Here is a 17,279-nt window from a genome sequence, read left to right on the forward strand (position 1 = left end):
TTGTCCCTAGTAATCCGGAGGAAGGCTACCCCCCTTTCTGGTAACCCGCACGCTCCGAGTGACAGAGGGGACCCTAGGCGCCAGCGCGTCCGACCTGGAGCCCTGGCTAGGATCCGGGAGGCAAATGAGCCCTCATTGGGACTTCCAGGCCGACCTGGACATCTGGTCGCCCCATTGGAAAGCATTGCGTGCGTGACCAGATGGCCGAGGGGAAAGGTGCGACCAGATGGCCGGGACCTGAAAGGACTCCCGTCTGCCCACCCCGAGCCTTTGCGGTGGGGTTCCCGCCTCACCACTCACGCCGGGCTCAGGGGGCTCTGCTTCCCGGGGGGCTCGGGGACCCTGGCTGGGCTTCATCCCGGGCAGTTTGCCACGCCATGGGCCAGAGGAGGGAGCCCCCGGACGGGGCGGAGGTTTTGTCCGGTCATAGCCCATCTGGTCCCCGGCAAAGATCCACCAGCCTCGTAGGGGTGTTTCGGCATACCCTGCCCGCACTACCCCCCCTTTTTGGTATCCCGCACGCTCCGAGAGGCGGAGGGGACCCTAGGCGCGGACGCTTCCAACCTCCTGGAGCCCTGGCTGGGATCCAGGAGGCAAATGAGCCCTCATCGGGACTTCCAGGCTGGCCCGGCCATCCCATTGGAAAGCATTGCGAGCGACCAGATTGCTGAGGGGGAAAGGTGCGACCAGATGGCCGGGACTGAAATGACGCCCATCTGGCCGCCCGAGCCATCGCGGTAGGGCTCCCTCCTGCCCACCCACGCAGGGCGTTGGGGGGGTGGCTCCGCTCCAGGAGGGCTTGGGGACCCCGGCTGGGCCTTCGGCATGGGGAGGTTCACTGGAGCTCTCGGGCCCGGATGCCCGGGGTAGGACTGCCCGGGAACCATGGAGCACGTCCCGGGCACTTTGCCATGCTGTGGGCTGGAGAAGGGAGCCCCGGACGCCTACGGAGGTGTTGTCCGTGCGTAGCCCATCTGGTCCCCGGCAGAGAACCGCCAGCCCAGGAGGGGTGTCCCAGCATACCCTGCCCCTAGTAATCCGGAGGAAGGCCACCCCTCTTTCTGGGAACCCGTGCGCACCGCGAGGCTCAGGGGACCCTAGGCTCGAACGTGCCCAACCTCCTGGAGCCCTGGCTGGGATCCGGGAGGCAAATGAGCCCTCATCGGGACTTCCAGGCCGGCCCGGCCATCTGGTTGCCCCATTGGAAAGCATTGCGCGCGTCCAGATGGCCGAGGTGCGACCAGATGGCTGGGACCGAAAGGACTCCCATCTGCCCACCCAAGCCTTCGCGGTAGGGTTTCCGCCTGCCCATTCAGGCCTCGGGGGCTCCGCTTCCCGGGGCTCGGGGACCCCGGCTAGGACTCAAGCCTGTGGAAGGACCACCAGAGCTCTCGGGCCCGGACACCTGGTGGATGACTGCCCGGGAACCATGGAGCCCATCCCGGGCACTTTGCCACGCCGCGGGCCGGAGGAGGGAGCCCCGGACGCTTAGGGAGGTGTTGCCCGGGCATAGCCCATCTGGTCCCCGGCAGAGCACTGCCAGCCCGGGAGAGGTGTCCCAGCATACCCTGCACCTAGTAATCCGGAGGAAGGCTACCCCTCTTTCTGGCAACCCGTGCGCACTGCGAGGCTCAGGGAACCCTAGGCCTAACATGCCCGACCTCCTGGAGCCCTGGCTGAGATCCGGGAGGCAAATGAGCCCTCATCGGGACTTCCAGGCCGGCCCGGCCATCTGGTCGCCCCATTGGAAAGCATTGCGTGCGACCAGATGGCCGAGGGGAGAGGTGCGACCAGATGGCTGGGACCGAAATATCGCCAATCTGCCTGCCCCGAGCCTTCGTAGGAGGGCTCCAGCCTGCCCTTGCGGGGCTCGGGGGCTGCGGGGCTCGGGGGCTGCAGGGCTCAGGGGGGGGCATGGAGACCCCACGCTGGGCTTCAGGCATGGGGAGGCCTATAGGCTCTCCTGGGGCCCAGCTGACCGGGGGAGCACTGCTCAGGACCCATGGAGCTTTGCAGGTCTCTGGGGCTCTGCACCAGGGACCCTTGTCCCGGGCAGATGGGCACTTGGCAGGCCGACGGACGGGGGCTCCCAAACCTCAGACCCTGACCGAGACCGAGGCCCCGGGGCCGGTCCCTGCTTCTCAACCCAGCCAGGCCGGGGGGGGTCGGGGAGCCTGCCCAGGCACACGGACCCTCAGGACGTGCGCTCGTTTTCCACACATTTTAAAAAAAATTCTGCCAACTACGCCCAGCCCTATACGTAAGCCTGAGTCCCACAAACAAAATACACATTATGGGGTGGAAGTAAAGGTGGACTATTGGTAGTTCTCAACTCATAAGTATAGTTACAAATACTCTTCCCCATTTTAACACTCCTGAAACCTTGGACACAGAAACTAGCTGTTGTGTTAACTATTGGCACAGGCACTGGTTCGTCCTGTGTAATATTACGCATGTGAAAAGACCTAAAGTATTCAGTGACATTAAAGTCTTGGAAGTCCATCATTTCATTTTGGAGCCACGTTGCGTTCTTTTTGACTTCATACATGTTCATGCAGGCATCTGGATGCAAGGTATCAGGGGCCCCCGGTTCTCCCAGAGTAAACCCCTGATGTACACTAATATATTTTAACACAGTCTCATAGTCATCATACCTCCTATTCAGTGCATCAGTATGGTAATGGTATACACCATGGTAAACAGCTGAAACCAGGCCTCACAGCTCCCTAAATAAGAGAAGGGTAGGGACATCAATAAATCGTTTTTTATGCATCACAGAAGGGAGTAAACCACAAACCCAGCAATCCGTAACATCAGTGGTATGGTGCTCCTGATGGAGCATGTGCAAGAAAACATTAGCAAAATACGTTTGTGTCTCTCCTTATGAGGGGCCAAAGTGACAATACATGCTCAGGGGGAACAGGAGTAATACCAATCAAAGAATGCACAGGATATGTCTCTTCAAGGAACAACATTACTCCAAACGCAGCTATTAAGAAAATCAGAACAATTATTATTAAAACTGTCTTTGTCCAGCTAGACCAACCAGGGCCATTTTGCTCAAAGTGTGGGGCTGCTAAGGGCTGTTCTTCACCCAAACGAGGCGGCCAATAGGTACATTTTTTATATATATATATATATATATATATATATATATATATATATATATCCATTTATAGGTACATTTCTTTAAGAAATATATATATAATCAAACTACCAGAGGAAAGGTCGTACTATGGAGCCAACAATGGTAAAACAGAGAAAAGAGGCACACGTCCTTCCAAACCTCGCTGGTAGACTCCAATTGTTCCTCTATGGGGGTGCTATTGAGCTCTTCTCGGTGGAGCTGCGCGATTGCCGCCCTTTCTGAAGAAATCCACTTCGCTCAGGATAGGGCACCCTCCCTCCTGAAAAGACACCCCCAACTTATCCTGTCCAGTGTCTCAGATAATGTACCAATCTTCATGTCCCTGATCTATCGTTGGTACTGCAAACAAGCTACATACAACCTATTCTTCATCCATGAAGTCCGTCTCTACTAATCTGACTTTTCCTTTGGTGCACTGTCCCTCCGCCGGGGATGCAAATTGTACCTAGCCACTCCGGGCACTGTCATCGTGGAAAAGGATCTTAAATTCAGAGGGGGCAAGGGACTGAGACTCAAGCTCCTGTGGGCCGGATTGATGAGGATCCTGGGCAGCCCGTACTTCAGGGGGGTACCGCCTCATTCAAAGCCATGTCGCTCTCCTCCGTTTGCGCCCATGTCAGTTGAGCATCAGAAAAAAGGAACAAAGCGTGGTACCTTTTCCGTCTGGTGGTCCCCTATGCCATCAAGGACCCACCAATCATTGGGGAGAGGCAGTGGACTCTCTGACAATGAAGCAAGAGGATCCAGTGCTTCCGGTCATCCACCGTGACTGCCGTCAGAGTGGCGAGGAGGACCTGCAGAGGTCCTTTCCAACGTGGCTCCAAACTCCCCCTCCTCTGGTAATTGCAGATCATGGATCTGTTGATAAATAGAACGCACATTTTTAGTCAACTCGCATAAGTAGTCCACAAGCAAAGGGTATTCCATTTCAGAGAAATGGCTTGGCCGTGGGACACCCCAGACATTTACAGGGCGACCAAAAATGACCTCATATGGTGACAATCCTTTTCTAGAGTGGGCTGTCGCCCTTGTGGGCAACAGGGCTATGGGGAACGCATATGGCCATTGCAATCCTGTGCTTTCTTTGATCTTCGCCAACTTCAGTTTGAGAGTACCATTGTACTTCTCAAATAAACCTGCCGACTGGGAATGGTTTGCTGCGTGAAATTTCTGCTTGATGTGCAAACCGTCGCACACCAACTGGATAACCTTTGAGTTGAAAAAACTTCCGTTGCCACTCCAAATCAAACAGGGCAAGCCGAAGCGCGGGGAGAATTCTTTTAAAAGGGCCTTCCCCATCGCTATAGCTGTGTTCTCTTTAGTGGGGTAAGCCTCAATCCATTTACTGAACGCACAAACAACCACCAGTATATACTTTAAGTTGTTGACTCGTTCCATTTCGATGAAATCTATCTGGAGAACCTCAAAAGGGAAGGAGGGTGGTGCAAAGTTACCAAAAGGCGCAGGGGTACCTTTTCCAGGGTTATGTATCATACAGACCATACATACTTCACCAGAAGAGCAGCTACCTTAGGAATGTTATCGTTCTGCCATACAGGATCTAATAATTTACATGTTTACAGAACCAAGAGAGACTCCAAGGGCTAGTTGGGTGGCCTCCTGGTCTGAAGCCTCAGAGGCATAACTGGCTTCCAACAACCTTCCATCTGCACCTGGACTCTGCCATCTGTGAGTCTACCCTGGCAAGTGGTGCCACCCCAGTCCTGGACTCTTGGAAGTGGACTTGAGGGGCTTTGCTAGCCTCTGTGTATCCAGTGGAACACACGCATCTATGCTGTGCAGTGCAATCGTGAGCAGAACCAACGTGTTTCTGCTGCTGCATAGATTGGACCAGTCACAAAGACTTGCATCGCCATCGCAGTCAGCATCGCCTTCAGAACTGCCACTGCGCTGCAAACCCTCAGCGCAAGCCCTCGCATCTCTCATCGAGGGCAGCCCAAGCATGACGGCAGACTCTGCATCGCAGTCTCGCAGTTCTTTGGTACCGACGCATATCCCTGACTTCATTCCGCATCCTTGACGCAGTACTTCGTATTGCAAAACTGTCGACGGGATTGTCTATGTCGACGCAATAGGACCTTTCGTAACCAATGCATTGCCATAGCTGCGATAAACATCCTCGACACATATCCATGCAACACTGCGCAACCCAGATTTCAAAGTACTTTGTTCAGTGGGCCTAACTGGGTTCTGTAGACGGCCCACACTACATCACAGTTGGCCTGAACTTGTGACTGTGTCCCGGTCCAGCACTACCTGAAATCTACAGTTGGCGCTATGTTTTTTGGCGCTATTTTTCCTTAAACATTTTAAATTCAATATCTTTTCATGTTAAACTGTTTGAAGTGTTGCACAAATACTTTCCACATTGCCTTTTAAACTCAGCGTGAATGGTCCATTCCAAGCTACAAGGGGGTGTGCACAGGTTAAATTGGGGTGTGCTTGTGCCTTTCTCTGCCCAGGGATGTGGTTGCTGCTTGATTAGGGCTGACACCCAGTAACCCAATTTTTAACAATCAGTGAATCTTTTCCTGCTTTGATAGGAATCGTCATATCAGCAGTTCCTGCCAATGTATAGAGATGACCTTGGGACCAGTGGACATGTCTAAATTGGGCAGGCAGAAAAAAGGTCGAGTGGTGAACTAAAGTCCTCCACCACCCTTTATGCTTTTCCTCCCTTTGCCAAACCTAAATCAGGCCCTGAGATCCTTGTGTTCTGTGGATTACAAAGCAAATCAATCCATCTTGAATGGCTAGTCAACAATAAAAGCTCAGCGCCCTTCCCCATCCGCCCCCACATCCATTAAGATAAAAATGTGCTGTTGTCAACGTGACCTTCTTTGTCAACCAAAATCAATGCTGTGATGAGGGGTGTAAATTTGCATCTGTCCTTTTTTCAAAAGATCGTGACATTTTACTCCATTGCACTCCTCGAGCTGAATTGACAAGATCATTGGTGAGGACATTATTGTATTACGGAAAATACTGAATGCGCAAAAAGACTTACCTATAAAAGTGGAAAACCTACAACATCATTCGTCAAGATTGTGCCTAACCCTCCAAAAGAATGACAATGTAAACCTTGAATTAAAACCCTTACATTCGCTGACAATAGACAACTAAATCATGTTTAAAGTTCTAGAGAAAGTACACAAAGAATATAGGGAAAAAGGCAGGGATCATGTAAAATCTTACTTCTCAACCAGGAATTTCAAGTCTACTGCATTGAATGGCTCACTTAAACCTTCAAGAAAAAAAACCTAAAAGCAGAGGCTGAGTTAAAGTCCCAAAGCTGTGGAACATGCAAAAAATGTTGGGGGATAAAACATAACTATCTGCACCTCACAAAATTCCTAGGAACAGAGCTGTTCAGAATAGATTTTGTCTACTCCAAAGAACTAGTGGTAGGGTCCAGTAGAGGTCATGCCATTTATGATTTGATTCCCTGCTACATCGCAATCCTGGGGAGAGGAGTTGGCCTAACGGCTAGCGCGCTCGACCTTGGACCTGGGGAACTGGGTTTGAGTCTCGGTAATGACGCTGAACATCCTGTGATTCCGGGCAAATCACTTAATCTCCCCGTGCCTAACAAAGAATGAATGTGTGTCCTCATGTAAAGTAACTGGTGCTATGTAAAGTGCTCTGATACCAGATTGGATTCGGGTCAAGCTTGCGCTATATAAAACTCTGCAAAAGAAAATGCTGGAAAAAAATGCTGGAAATTTCCATTGAACTGTGTAGCACACTGATGTATCCCTAGGGTAAGGCACACCACTATAAAAACCTCAAAATAAAAATCAAACAAAGCACCAAATGAATGACGATTAGAATTCCAACAAAAGACGGGCGGTCCAGTCTTTACGCTATAGATATCCCACACCAATTATTCCTACTATAATAAAGAGACTTACCAAACTATTGGGTCCCCCAAACAAGTGGCATTTTCATCATGCAGCAAACTAAACATATGGAAATAGTGACGTAAAGATGAGGTTATCTGGGACCACAATACATCATACAAAGGACATGCAACTAGCACAGAAGCAATCTGGACTCCAAAACAAACGGCCACAGCATTAATTTTTTACATTTATGTAAAGTCTTGACATTTCAGATTCTAGACAATAGAAAGAGAGTGGAGTCATTTTGACTATTCACACACAGACCCCAGTTATGCAGCAGTGTGATATACTATGGCATAGCTGTCTTACGAACAAACTTTGATGCAGCTGTAATTTCAGAATGCAAAACCTCTTTACCTCTAATTCACCGCTGTAAAGGTACTGGACCCTTGTCACTGTATATTACCTTCAGGAGACTTTACATAAACATGAAAAATCAAAAATGCATTTAATATTTAAGCCAATCAAGAGTTGTGAGTATTTTTAAAGAGTTTTATTTTCTTAGTTAAAAGTGATGTTTTTCTGACCCTTTATTCATTAGTCCAATATAAATCAGGTTACAGAATTTGGAAATTAGGAAAATATAAAATTTAATACAGAACATATTACAGTCTACCTATTAAGCATCACATGTAGAAAAGAAAATGTGGCGCAAAATGTCAGTCAAAACTCTTAAAGACTTTCTAAGAAAAGTGAGTCTTGCAAGGCTAATCAATAATTAATAGTTGGCAAAAATCTCCCATAAAGAGAAATAAATGCATAAGACAAATCTTTTTCAAAACTGATTAATTCTATCTGTTGCTCTCTCTGCCCTGGTCTGATCAATCTGCCTGTCTGTGCTTAGGAGCGAGACAGCCCGCCCTTCACAAGTCCAAAGAGGAATGTGATCTGCCTTGCCAAAAATATGACGTGCAAGGACTTCTCTGAAAAATAAATATGAGCAAGAACACCCACCTCTCTTCGGACGCAATCTCCTCTCAGGCTGCAGAAATCTCCTCCCAGGCTGCACCCATGACGTTTCTCGTACCTAACCCATGTGATGTCTGAACTCATCTGCCTCTTCTCCTCGTCTCCCTCTCAGACTAAGGCCCAAGGCTTAAAGAGAAGGCACCACACCCCCTAAAAGGTCATTATTTATACTCTAATTCTTGGGTGACTGCACTTATAATTGTTGCAGTTTTCAGTAAAGCTTGCACTGATTAGTTACCATAGATGACATTTGAGTCTCACCATCCTGTTCTCATTGCAAATCCGGTTTTTACAAAAAAAGCATTAACGATAAATATAATCATATAGTTCAGCAACATTTACTAGGAAGAATGTTTCAGTCCAGTTTCCTGCATCCTGTGACATGCTACAGCCGTCTCTTGTTGGGCTATTTTAAAATGTACATCCTTATTAGGAATCTGAAAATTAACATTAGCTGGTGTACAGTAATCTGTGCTGTATAATTTGCAAAACAATTGTTTTCCTACCAGGCCTTGTTACTGGAAATAATTCATATTTTCTCTGGACAACTTATTTAAATTAATTTTAGCATTTTCCATATTTTGTGGGACCATTTGGGCTTGAAAAACTCCTGCCATTGGTACCTGTTTCTGAACTGACATTTGCATTTGCTTGGCTGACACGTCTTGCACCTGCATTTCTCTCTGTATTTGCACATTTCCAACTGCTGCATCATGTTTAAATTTACATTTCTTCTTCCAATGCTCAAACCTGTTATAAAGGTGGCAAAAGAATACTTTTTCCAGCAATACAACATCCATACTCGAATTTGCACAAAGCAAAACACCTTTACTTCCATCCTGTGTTCTTTTAATCTGTACCCAATCAACATCCTTTGCTGGCACTCTGCCCTTCAGGAAAGTAATCGCTGCTACGTTTTTCTCCATAACAGAAAATGATGGTATTCATGCAAACCCTTTTCATTGTCTCCTCACCTGGCCTTTGCACAACAACTTTAGATTCAAACCATAATTCAGACTGCATGGCAATGTCAAAGAACATTTTCAAATTAATGCATAACTCCTTTTAAATGTCAACAAATCCATCACTTTGTGGGTACCACAGCATAAGTTTGTCTCTCAGTTGTGGGAATGTGTTCAGAAATGCTGCAAGTTCACTTTTGTTCTGTGGTACATGCACTTCTCCCACCTTTACTCTCAATGAGTAAGCAAAAGCTTCTTCCTCATTCTGCTTATTATTTTCCTCAACTAGATCTGGTGGTTTCTTTTTCTTCTTATGTTTTCTTGCCTACTTGTCTCCTAATTTCTCAAACCCATTGCATTAAAAAATATATTTCATTTCTGCAATGTGCAATTGCATTCCTAAAGAACACATTTTCTCATTTGCCTCATCATTCATATGTACCCTAAAACGTTTCTGAAATGGAAAGCTTCTTGAAACATCAATTTCATATTTTTGAGCCAAATCAGTCAGTATATCATGTGTAGTTACTGCACATGTAGCTGTTTCCTTACTAAGGGAAATTAATTCTTTCTCCTGACACTGGTTCACATTTTAATGATTTAAACAGCAGGGACTGTCAATTTGTTCATGTTCAAATGCTGAATTTAAAACACAAAGCTGTCTCTCTTTTTCGGGTCTGGGTTAATTTGCTCCCCCATGCTTTTTATCTTTTTAATTACTGCTGCTTCCTCAATGCAGGCTTGAAAAATCCCATCTTCAAATATATTCATTTTATCCTGGGCTGCAGATTTTGTAAATACCATTTTTTACTCCACCTTCCAGTGGTTGTACTGTCTGGGGTAATTTCTGTTCAATCTGTGAATTCTGAGTTTCTGAAATAATCCCTGCCATAATCACTCCTTCTGCAGCTGTTTGAACCTTTTGAGTAGGGACCATATTAATTGGGACAGTCACAATTGTTCTAGGCACAGCCTGTGCCTCTGTAGTCTGTGGTATCTGGACTGAATCAGTCCTATTTGAACCAGTAACACCTGGAGGGACCACTGTCAGTGTTGAATCAACAGGTAGGGGGTCAATCTGAAGTGTCTGCACAGTTCTCTCAATCTGTGTTTCTCTCTGTTCAACAGAAGCAGTAGCCACTGTAGTATTTACTGGTACACTATTTTCAGTATTTTTAATGGGAACCACATAAAGTGGACGGACATTCAGTTAACAATGCATCCATTATTTCATCCCCTGCACCATTATTTATTTGAAGCTTTTTATCATTAATTCTCTTCTACTGCATCTGGTGCTTTACCTTTTTATCCTCACTTACTTTGTCTCTTGCTGTCCTTTCCCACATGCTTAAGGCCTCCAAATGTGCAGCTCTGGATGGTGTCTTTATTTCACATAACACTTCCCTTAATTTGTCAATAACTTGCAATTCAAAAGTACCATCTTTTGGAAACCTCAAAGGACGCTCTTTTTCAGTAATCTACCACCATTGGTGAACCCACATACATGAATTTTGTCCCAAATTGGTACGCATAAAATGCACAGGTGATCCTTCAGGAGCATCACCAAATAAAAACTAATTTTTCACTTTACCTCCCAACAGTTTCTTTAAACCTTTAAACATTTTCATTTCTGCAATAGTTCAATGCAATGTCTTTTCTCCAATACTGTCAGTTTTAGTTTGTCAGCTTAACTCCTACTACTGACCCTCTCAACTGCAATATTTTTCTGAGTTTTTCTTAATCAAAATTCTGTTATTAACAACATAAAAACATTTGCTAGTCTGTCTGTTCCACTAAACAAAGGATAGATTTCTTTTCACTGCGAGTAACACATTTCGCTTACCCTTCACAAAGTAAGAACTTCTGTTTACTCTTCAAACACTGCGAGTAAATCCCTTCCGCTTACCCTTCACTCAAGCTCAGAAGAACCTGCTACTCCTTTGGTGTTACCCTTTCTAGGTGATATACTGCCAAAGTTTCACCAGCGAACTCTTTGCTATCAATCACTCTCACTTTGACACAGAAAATAGTCCCTAATTTAACACTGCCAGCCCTACCTAGCTTCTCAGTGTTATTCCAACAGACGAGTAACCTCACTGCAGTGTGGCTTCCAGTTACCACCCGCTATTCCTTCCCGGGATTCCACAGGTGTACATTCCTGTTTTTCCAGACAACATAGAACAAGACACTAACTTACATAACATGAAGAGTTAAAACATGTAATTAATAACCAATAAATCCTGTCCTATGAAATTACCAATATAATCAAATAAACCATCAATTCAAATTGAGCAACATTTTCATCAACAGTCAACACCCTTACTATTTTCAACACTTCAAAAATACATCCTAGCACGTTAACAACATTTCACAACCCTATTGATACTCACACCACTCCAGCAATCGCCTTCTTGCATCACCTTCCAGTACTGCTTTGCCAGTCTTCAGGTTCTGAGCATTGGGATCAGGAATCAGGAATCAGGACTTGGACATTTATCTAACTTGGGTAATTATTTTACTTCTCTCCTAAGGTCAATGATCCATTAGTTGAATAGCTGATGGTGCTATTAATAATCCTTAATCACCAAACTAATCAATAACGACCATCCTCTTGCTACCAGAAACTGATGCAACGGTAATTTCACGATAATTTCTGAATGCAAAACCACATTACCTCTAATTCACCGCTGTAAAGGTACTGGACCCTTGTCACTGTATATTACCTTCAGGAGACTTTACATAAACATGATAAACATGAAAAATCAAAAATGCATTTAATATTTAAGCCAATAATGAGAGTTGTGAGTATTTTTAAAGGGTTTTCTTTTCTTAGTTAAAAGTGACCTTTTATTCATTAGTCCAATATCAATCAGGTTACAGAATTTGGAAAATAGGAAAATATAAAATTAATACAGAACATATTACAGTTTGCTTATTAAGCATCACATGTAGAAAAGAAAATGTGGTGCAAAATGTCAGTCAAAATTCTTAGAGTTTCTAAGAAAAAGCGAGTCTTGCAAGGCTAATCAATAATCAATAGTTGGCAAAAATCTCCCATAAAGAGAAATAAATGCATAAGACAAATCTTTTTCAAAACGGATTAATTCTATCTGTTGCTTTCTCTGCCCTGGTCTGATTAATCTGCCTGTCTGTGCTTAGGAGCAAGACAGCCCGCCCTTCACAAGTCCACAGAGGAATGTGATCTGCCTTGCCAATCTTATGGCGCGGAAGGACGTCTCTGAAAAAAAATATGAGCAAGAACCCCCACCTCTCCTCGGACGCAATCTCCTCCCAGGCTGCAGCAATCTCCTCGCAGGCTGCACCCGCGACATTTCTCGTACCTAACCCATGTGATGTCTGATCTCATTTGCCTCTTCTCCTCTCCTCCCTCTCAGACTAATGTTAATGTTAATAGTACTTATAAAGCGCGAACAATCATCCTAAGTAGGATATCACGGCGCTATAATGTCAATAGTAAGTAGTAGGCAAATAACAGGGTCATTATTTTAATCAAGCTTGGGGAAGAGAAATGTTTTCAGTTGCTTCCTGAAGGACAGGTGGTTGTCTGTTAATCTAAGATTCACAGGCAGGTCATTCCAACTGGTCGCCGCCAGGTGGGAGAAGGCCCGTCCACCCATCCTTGCTGTTTTCACACGGGTAATTCTTGCTCTTGCTGTTGTTTGGGAGCATAAATTCCTGGATGGGGCGTAGAATGCGATTTTGTTTTTTAAAATACGTGGGCCTGTATTGTGCAGTGCTCTATGTGTTATGCACAGTAGCTTAAAAGTAGCTCTTCGTCTCATTGGCAGCCAGTGCAGCTCTCTCATGCAGCTCTTGGCTGGGTCGTATTATCTTTTATTGCAGATAGCCTTTGCCGCAACGTTCTGCACGACCTGTAATTTGGAAAAGAGATAGTCAGCCATTCCCACGAACAAGGAGTTTCCATAGTCCAGTCTGCTCATTAGTAACGACTGGACCAGGATCTTTCTACACTCAGTAGGAATCCATGGAAAGACTCTTCTAAGCATTTTCAATAATGCAAAGCCTTTACCACAGATTATTGATACATGGGTTTTCATACTCAGAGTGTTATCTAGTATCACACCTAGATTCTTAGCCGTCGTTGTCGGGCTGGGAGGGGTGCCCAAGTTTGTGGGCCACCAGCTGCTATCCCATAGTTGTGTATGTCTGCCGAACAACAGTATTTCGGATTTATCTGCATTTAGCTTAAGACAGTGGCCATGCATCCAATTGACTAGTTCCACAAGGCAATTTAGTAACCTATCCTTTAGTTCATCCTCCTCATCCAATGTGATCATCAGTTGGGTGTCGTCTGCATAAGAACAGATGTCGACACCCCACTTTCTTCCTGTTTCAGCCAACGAGGAGACAAATACATTGAACAAAGTCGGACTCAGTGAGGCCCCTTGTGGGACCCCATACTTGATGTTCCGAGGAGGAGATGAAAAGTCACCCATCCGTACTGATTGTGTCCTATCTTGCATAAAAGACTGTAGCCACCCTAAAGCATTTTCCCGGATGCCTTTTGCTGCAAGAATTTCCAGTAACCGATTATGTGGTACGGTATCAAATGCCGCCAAGAGGTCCAATAATATGAGGGCGACCGTTTTCCCCCAATCTACCTGGGTTCTGATGTTATCCATCACTGCCAAGAGTGTTGTCTCGGTGCTTTTATTGGTCCGGAACCCTGTTTGGGAAATATCTAGTAGATCGTTGGCTTCCAGGAAATTGGACAACTGCCTATTGACTAGTTTTTCTAATACCTTAGATAAATAGGGTAATTGCGATATAGGCCGATAGTTTGCCGGGTTGTTAACATCAGAGCCTGCTTTTTTTAATAAAGGGGTGACTGTGGCGTTTTTCCAGATTTTTGGAAATTCAGCGGAGTTTAGAGAGAGGTTAAATGCTTTTGTTATGGCCGGGCTGATTATTGGAGTTAGTTGCGAGAAGATATGATATGGACATGGGTCCAATGGAGAGCCCAATTTTACTTCTAACATAACTTTGCCCACCTCCTCCTCTGAGAAGGGGCCAAACCTGGGACAGCTAGCCTGAATTATAGGTGGCACATGGGGTTCTGTATGTTCCAGTTCGATATTGGAGAAAGAGGCGTAAATAGTGTCTATTTTCTCGCCGAAGTATTCATTTATTTTGTTGCAGCCTTCATGCAAAGGAGTGAAATCCAATGAAAAACTTGCAGGGCTACATAGTTCTTTGACTATTTTAAATAGTTCTTTCCATGAATTTTTATTTTCTGTTATTCTACGTGAGAAATAGTCTTTCTTCGCTTTCCTAATAGCTTTGTTATAAAGTATGAGTTCTCTTTTGTATGTGGCTCTAGTTTCTTGGGTTTTATTGAGTCTCCATTTATGTTCATGTAATGTACATTTCCTTTTCAATGACTTTAATTCTGATCCGTACCATTTCTCTGATGTTGTAGATCTACGTTTGTGCTTGGAGTGTGGTGCAGAACAGTGTTCCAGTGCACTCCTAATGTTGTTCTGGAGTAGTTCTATTACGTCGTTAGTGTTAGTAATTCCTGTGTTTACATGTGTGAAGTGTTGCTGGAATTTATCTACAGAAAAGTTTTTCCAGCTCCTTGTTTTTACTACTGCTGATGCCGGTAGTTTAGAATGTTTAGTAAATAGGTGAATAGAAAACACAGTCATGAAATGATCTGTCCATATCATTGGTTTTATCTCATTGATGTCAATGGCTCCTATGTTAGAGAACATCAGATCTAATATGTGTCCTGCCATGTGTGTAGGCTGATCAATTCTCTGAGTCAGCTGTAGGATTTTCATATCCTCCAGTAGCTGTTTAGTTAGGGGATTGTTGCTATTGTCGTAGTGTATGTTAAAATCCCCTATCAGCAGGATATTTTTGTTTTTAAGACAGACTGGCATGATTTGTGCAAGAAGCTGGGCACTAAAGTCCAGCGTACTACCCGGGGGATTATAAATTATCACTCCGCCAAATAGAATGTTGGTATTTATAGACACTGAAAATGCCATTGCTTCTTGTCTGTGTGATCACTTCTTGCCTACAGGTGAGAGAGTCCAAGGCTTAAAGAGAAGGCATCACGCCCCCTAAGAGGTCATTATTTATACTCTAATTCTTGGCTGACTACACTAATAATTGTTGCAGTTTTCAGTAAAGCTTGCACTGATTGGTTGCCATAGATGACATTTGGGTCTCACCATCCTGTTCTCATTGCAAATCCGGTTTTAACAAAAGTAGCGTTAATGATAAATATAATCATATATTTCAGCAACATTTACTAGGAAAAATGTTTCAGTCCAGTTTCCTGCATCCTGTGACATCGCACGCAGGATAAGCACATTTCGCAAACACTGGTACATGGGCAGAATAGCAAGCATTTACAGTTCACAGTGGCCTTGAATTAGGTCTTCACTCGAGGCAAGCTGGTATAATCTGCGCATGCTCTCAAATTCAGCATCATTCTCAGCCTTGCTGGATACACAGGCAGCCATTTTATCTTAGGCCCCAAAATAAAACAAACACAAACATATTGATTTAAGAAATAGAACCCATTCTGTTTACCGCCCCATATTAATACCTGGTATTATTTTTCCTAGCAAAAGCTATTAGTTTAAAGCAGCTTTTCTATTTGTGCACAACATGCAAAAATATGCAATGCACAACATAGCATAAAACATGCACCAGTGAAAATATTCAAAGCACAAACAGTTAATACATACTCATAGCAGCATGCTCTAATGTTTTAGATAGCTTTTCATGCAACATGCTTTAGCCCCGCGTGTAGTGTCTGGTGCATGGTTAATTAACACTCATTATAAGGTGTGTTATGAACTGAATATATTTGTCTACATATGCAACAAAGCCAAAGTCTCTTAAGACAGGAATAAGGAGTGTAGGTTACAAGGAAAATGAGCTGGGAAGAGAGAACACATATAATGATTATTTTCACAGCTAAAGAGGCCACTAAAATCACGAGTTTTCTCTACACTGCAAAAACACGTTAATTCAGCACAAGCATTTCAGACTGAAAGCATTGACCAGGCCTCATTTCATGTCTTTCATTTTGAATGCACCAAAGTGCACCTTTTTAAAAAGCATTTGACGAGGCCTCCTTTCATAATCTCATGTGCCATGTGTTTTCCACTTGCACCAAAATCAGCGTCATTTTAAATGCAGTCTGTCTGAAGCACAAAAATAAAGCAATGCCTGAATCCAGATGAAATCTGAGCTACATCAACTTCATCATTCTTTCACTGACAGCCTACAGATATACCTCTGATAACAAACTAACCATTGTAGACCAAGGCCAGCCCACAGGAGAAAATATTGATTTCACTATCTCGAAATGACCAACCACCTGCCCATGTAAATATATGAAATCACAAAAGACAAATGTTAGTGCACACAGTCAACTAACTCTCTTCGTACTGAAAACTACAAAGTCAACTTAGAGGAGCTGGAAGAACCCACCATGAACATCAGTCATCTAAGGAAAGGTGAGAGCGCAGTAATAATTGCATCACAACCCCAGAAGTAGAAAGTGGGGAAGCAAAGGACCTTTGGATGGACTTGAGCTACAAGACGGTCCACACTGAAGTATGGAAACGGTATGAGAAACTCACTGCATCACCTAATCAGTCTGTGAGTGATAAATGCCAAGACTTCTTAAAGGGACAAGACATTTACGTGGTATAATAAGCATCTCCAGGACCCAGGGAACCTCCGTGAAGTTCAAAATATCTTTTCGAATTAACACGTCACAGGTGGTATTGTGAGTTTACATGCTGATAAATTGTATGAAGCAAAGAAAATGAAACCACTCCTAGCTAGCAAGAAAAACACAATGGACAGGCTAGATAAACTAGAAAGTGCAGTTAATGGTACAGGCCTGCCACTCTTCCCATAAATCAATGATGGTTCCCCTGTAAAGCAACCATTGTGTTGTGCTAAGCAGCTCATATTAGCCTAGTAAATTACTGCAGAATATTCTATACAAGGACCTCAAGGAAGCTCACTGCCCCGCTGCAAAGGGTACAAAATAAGGCAGCCAAACTGTGCCTCAGCTTACAGAAACGAAACCACTCCAAACAAGCATTTTCAATGCAATAGGTCTCGCATTTGGGAAAGTTAGAGCTGTTGGTGTTGAAAATGACAATGTTTTTTACTTGTGTCTTTTTATTTGCAGTGGAGTGTTTATATTTGCTTAGCACTATTGCCATTTGTATGACTTTTTGGCACTGGTAAACCTGGAAA

Source organism: Triturus cristatus, chromosome 3_2, assembly GCF_964204655.1.
Source record: "Triturus cristatus chromosome 3_2, aTriCri1.1, whole genome shotgun sequence".
Lineage (NCBI taxonomy): Eukaryota > Metazoa > Chordata > Amphibia > Caudata > Salamandridae > Triturus > Triturus cristatus.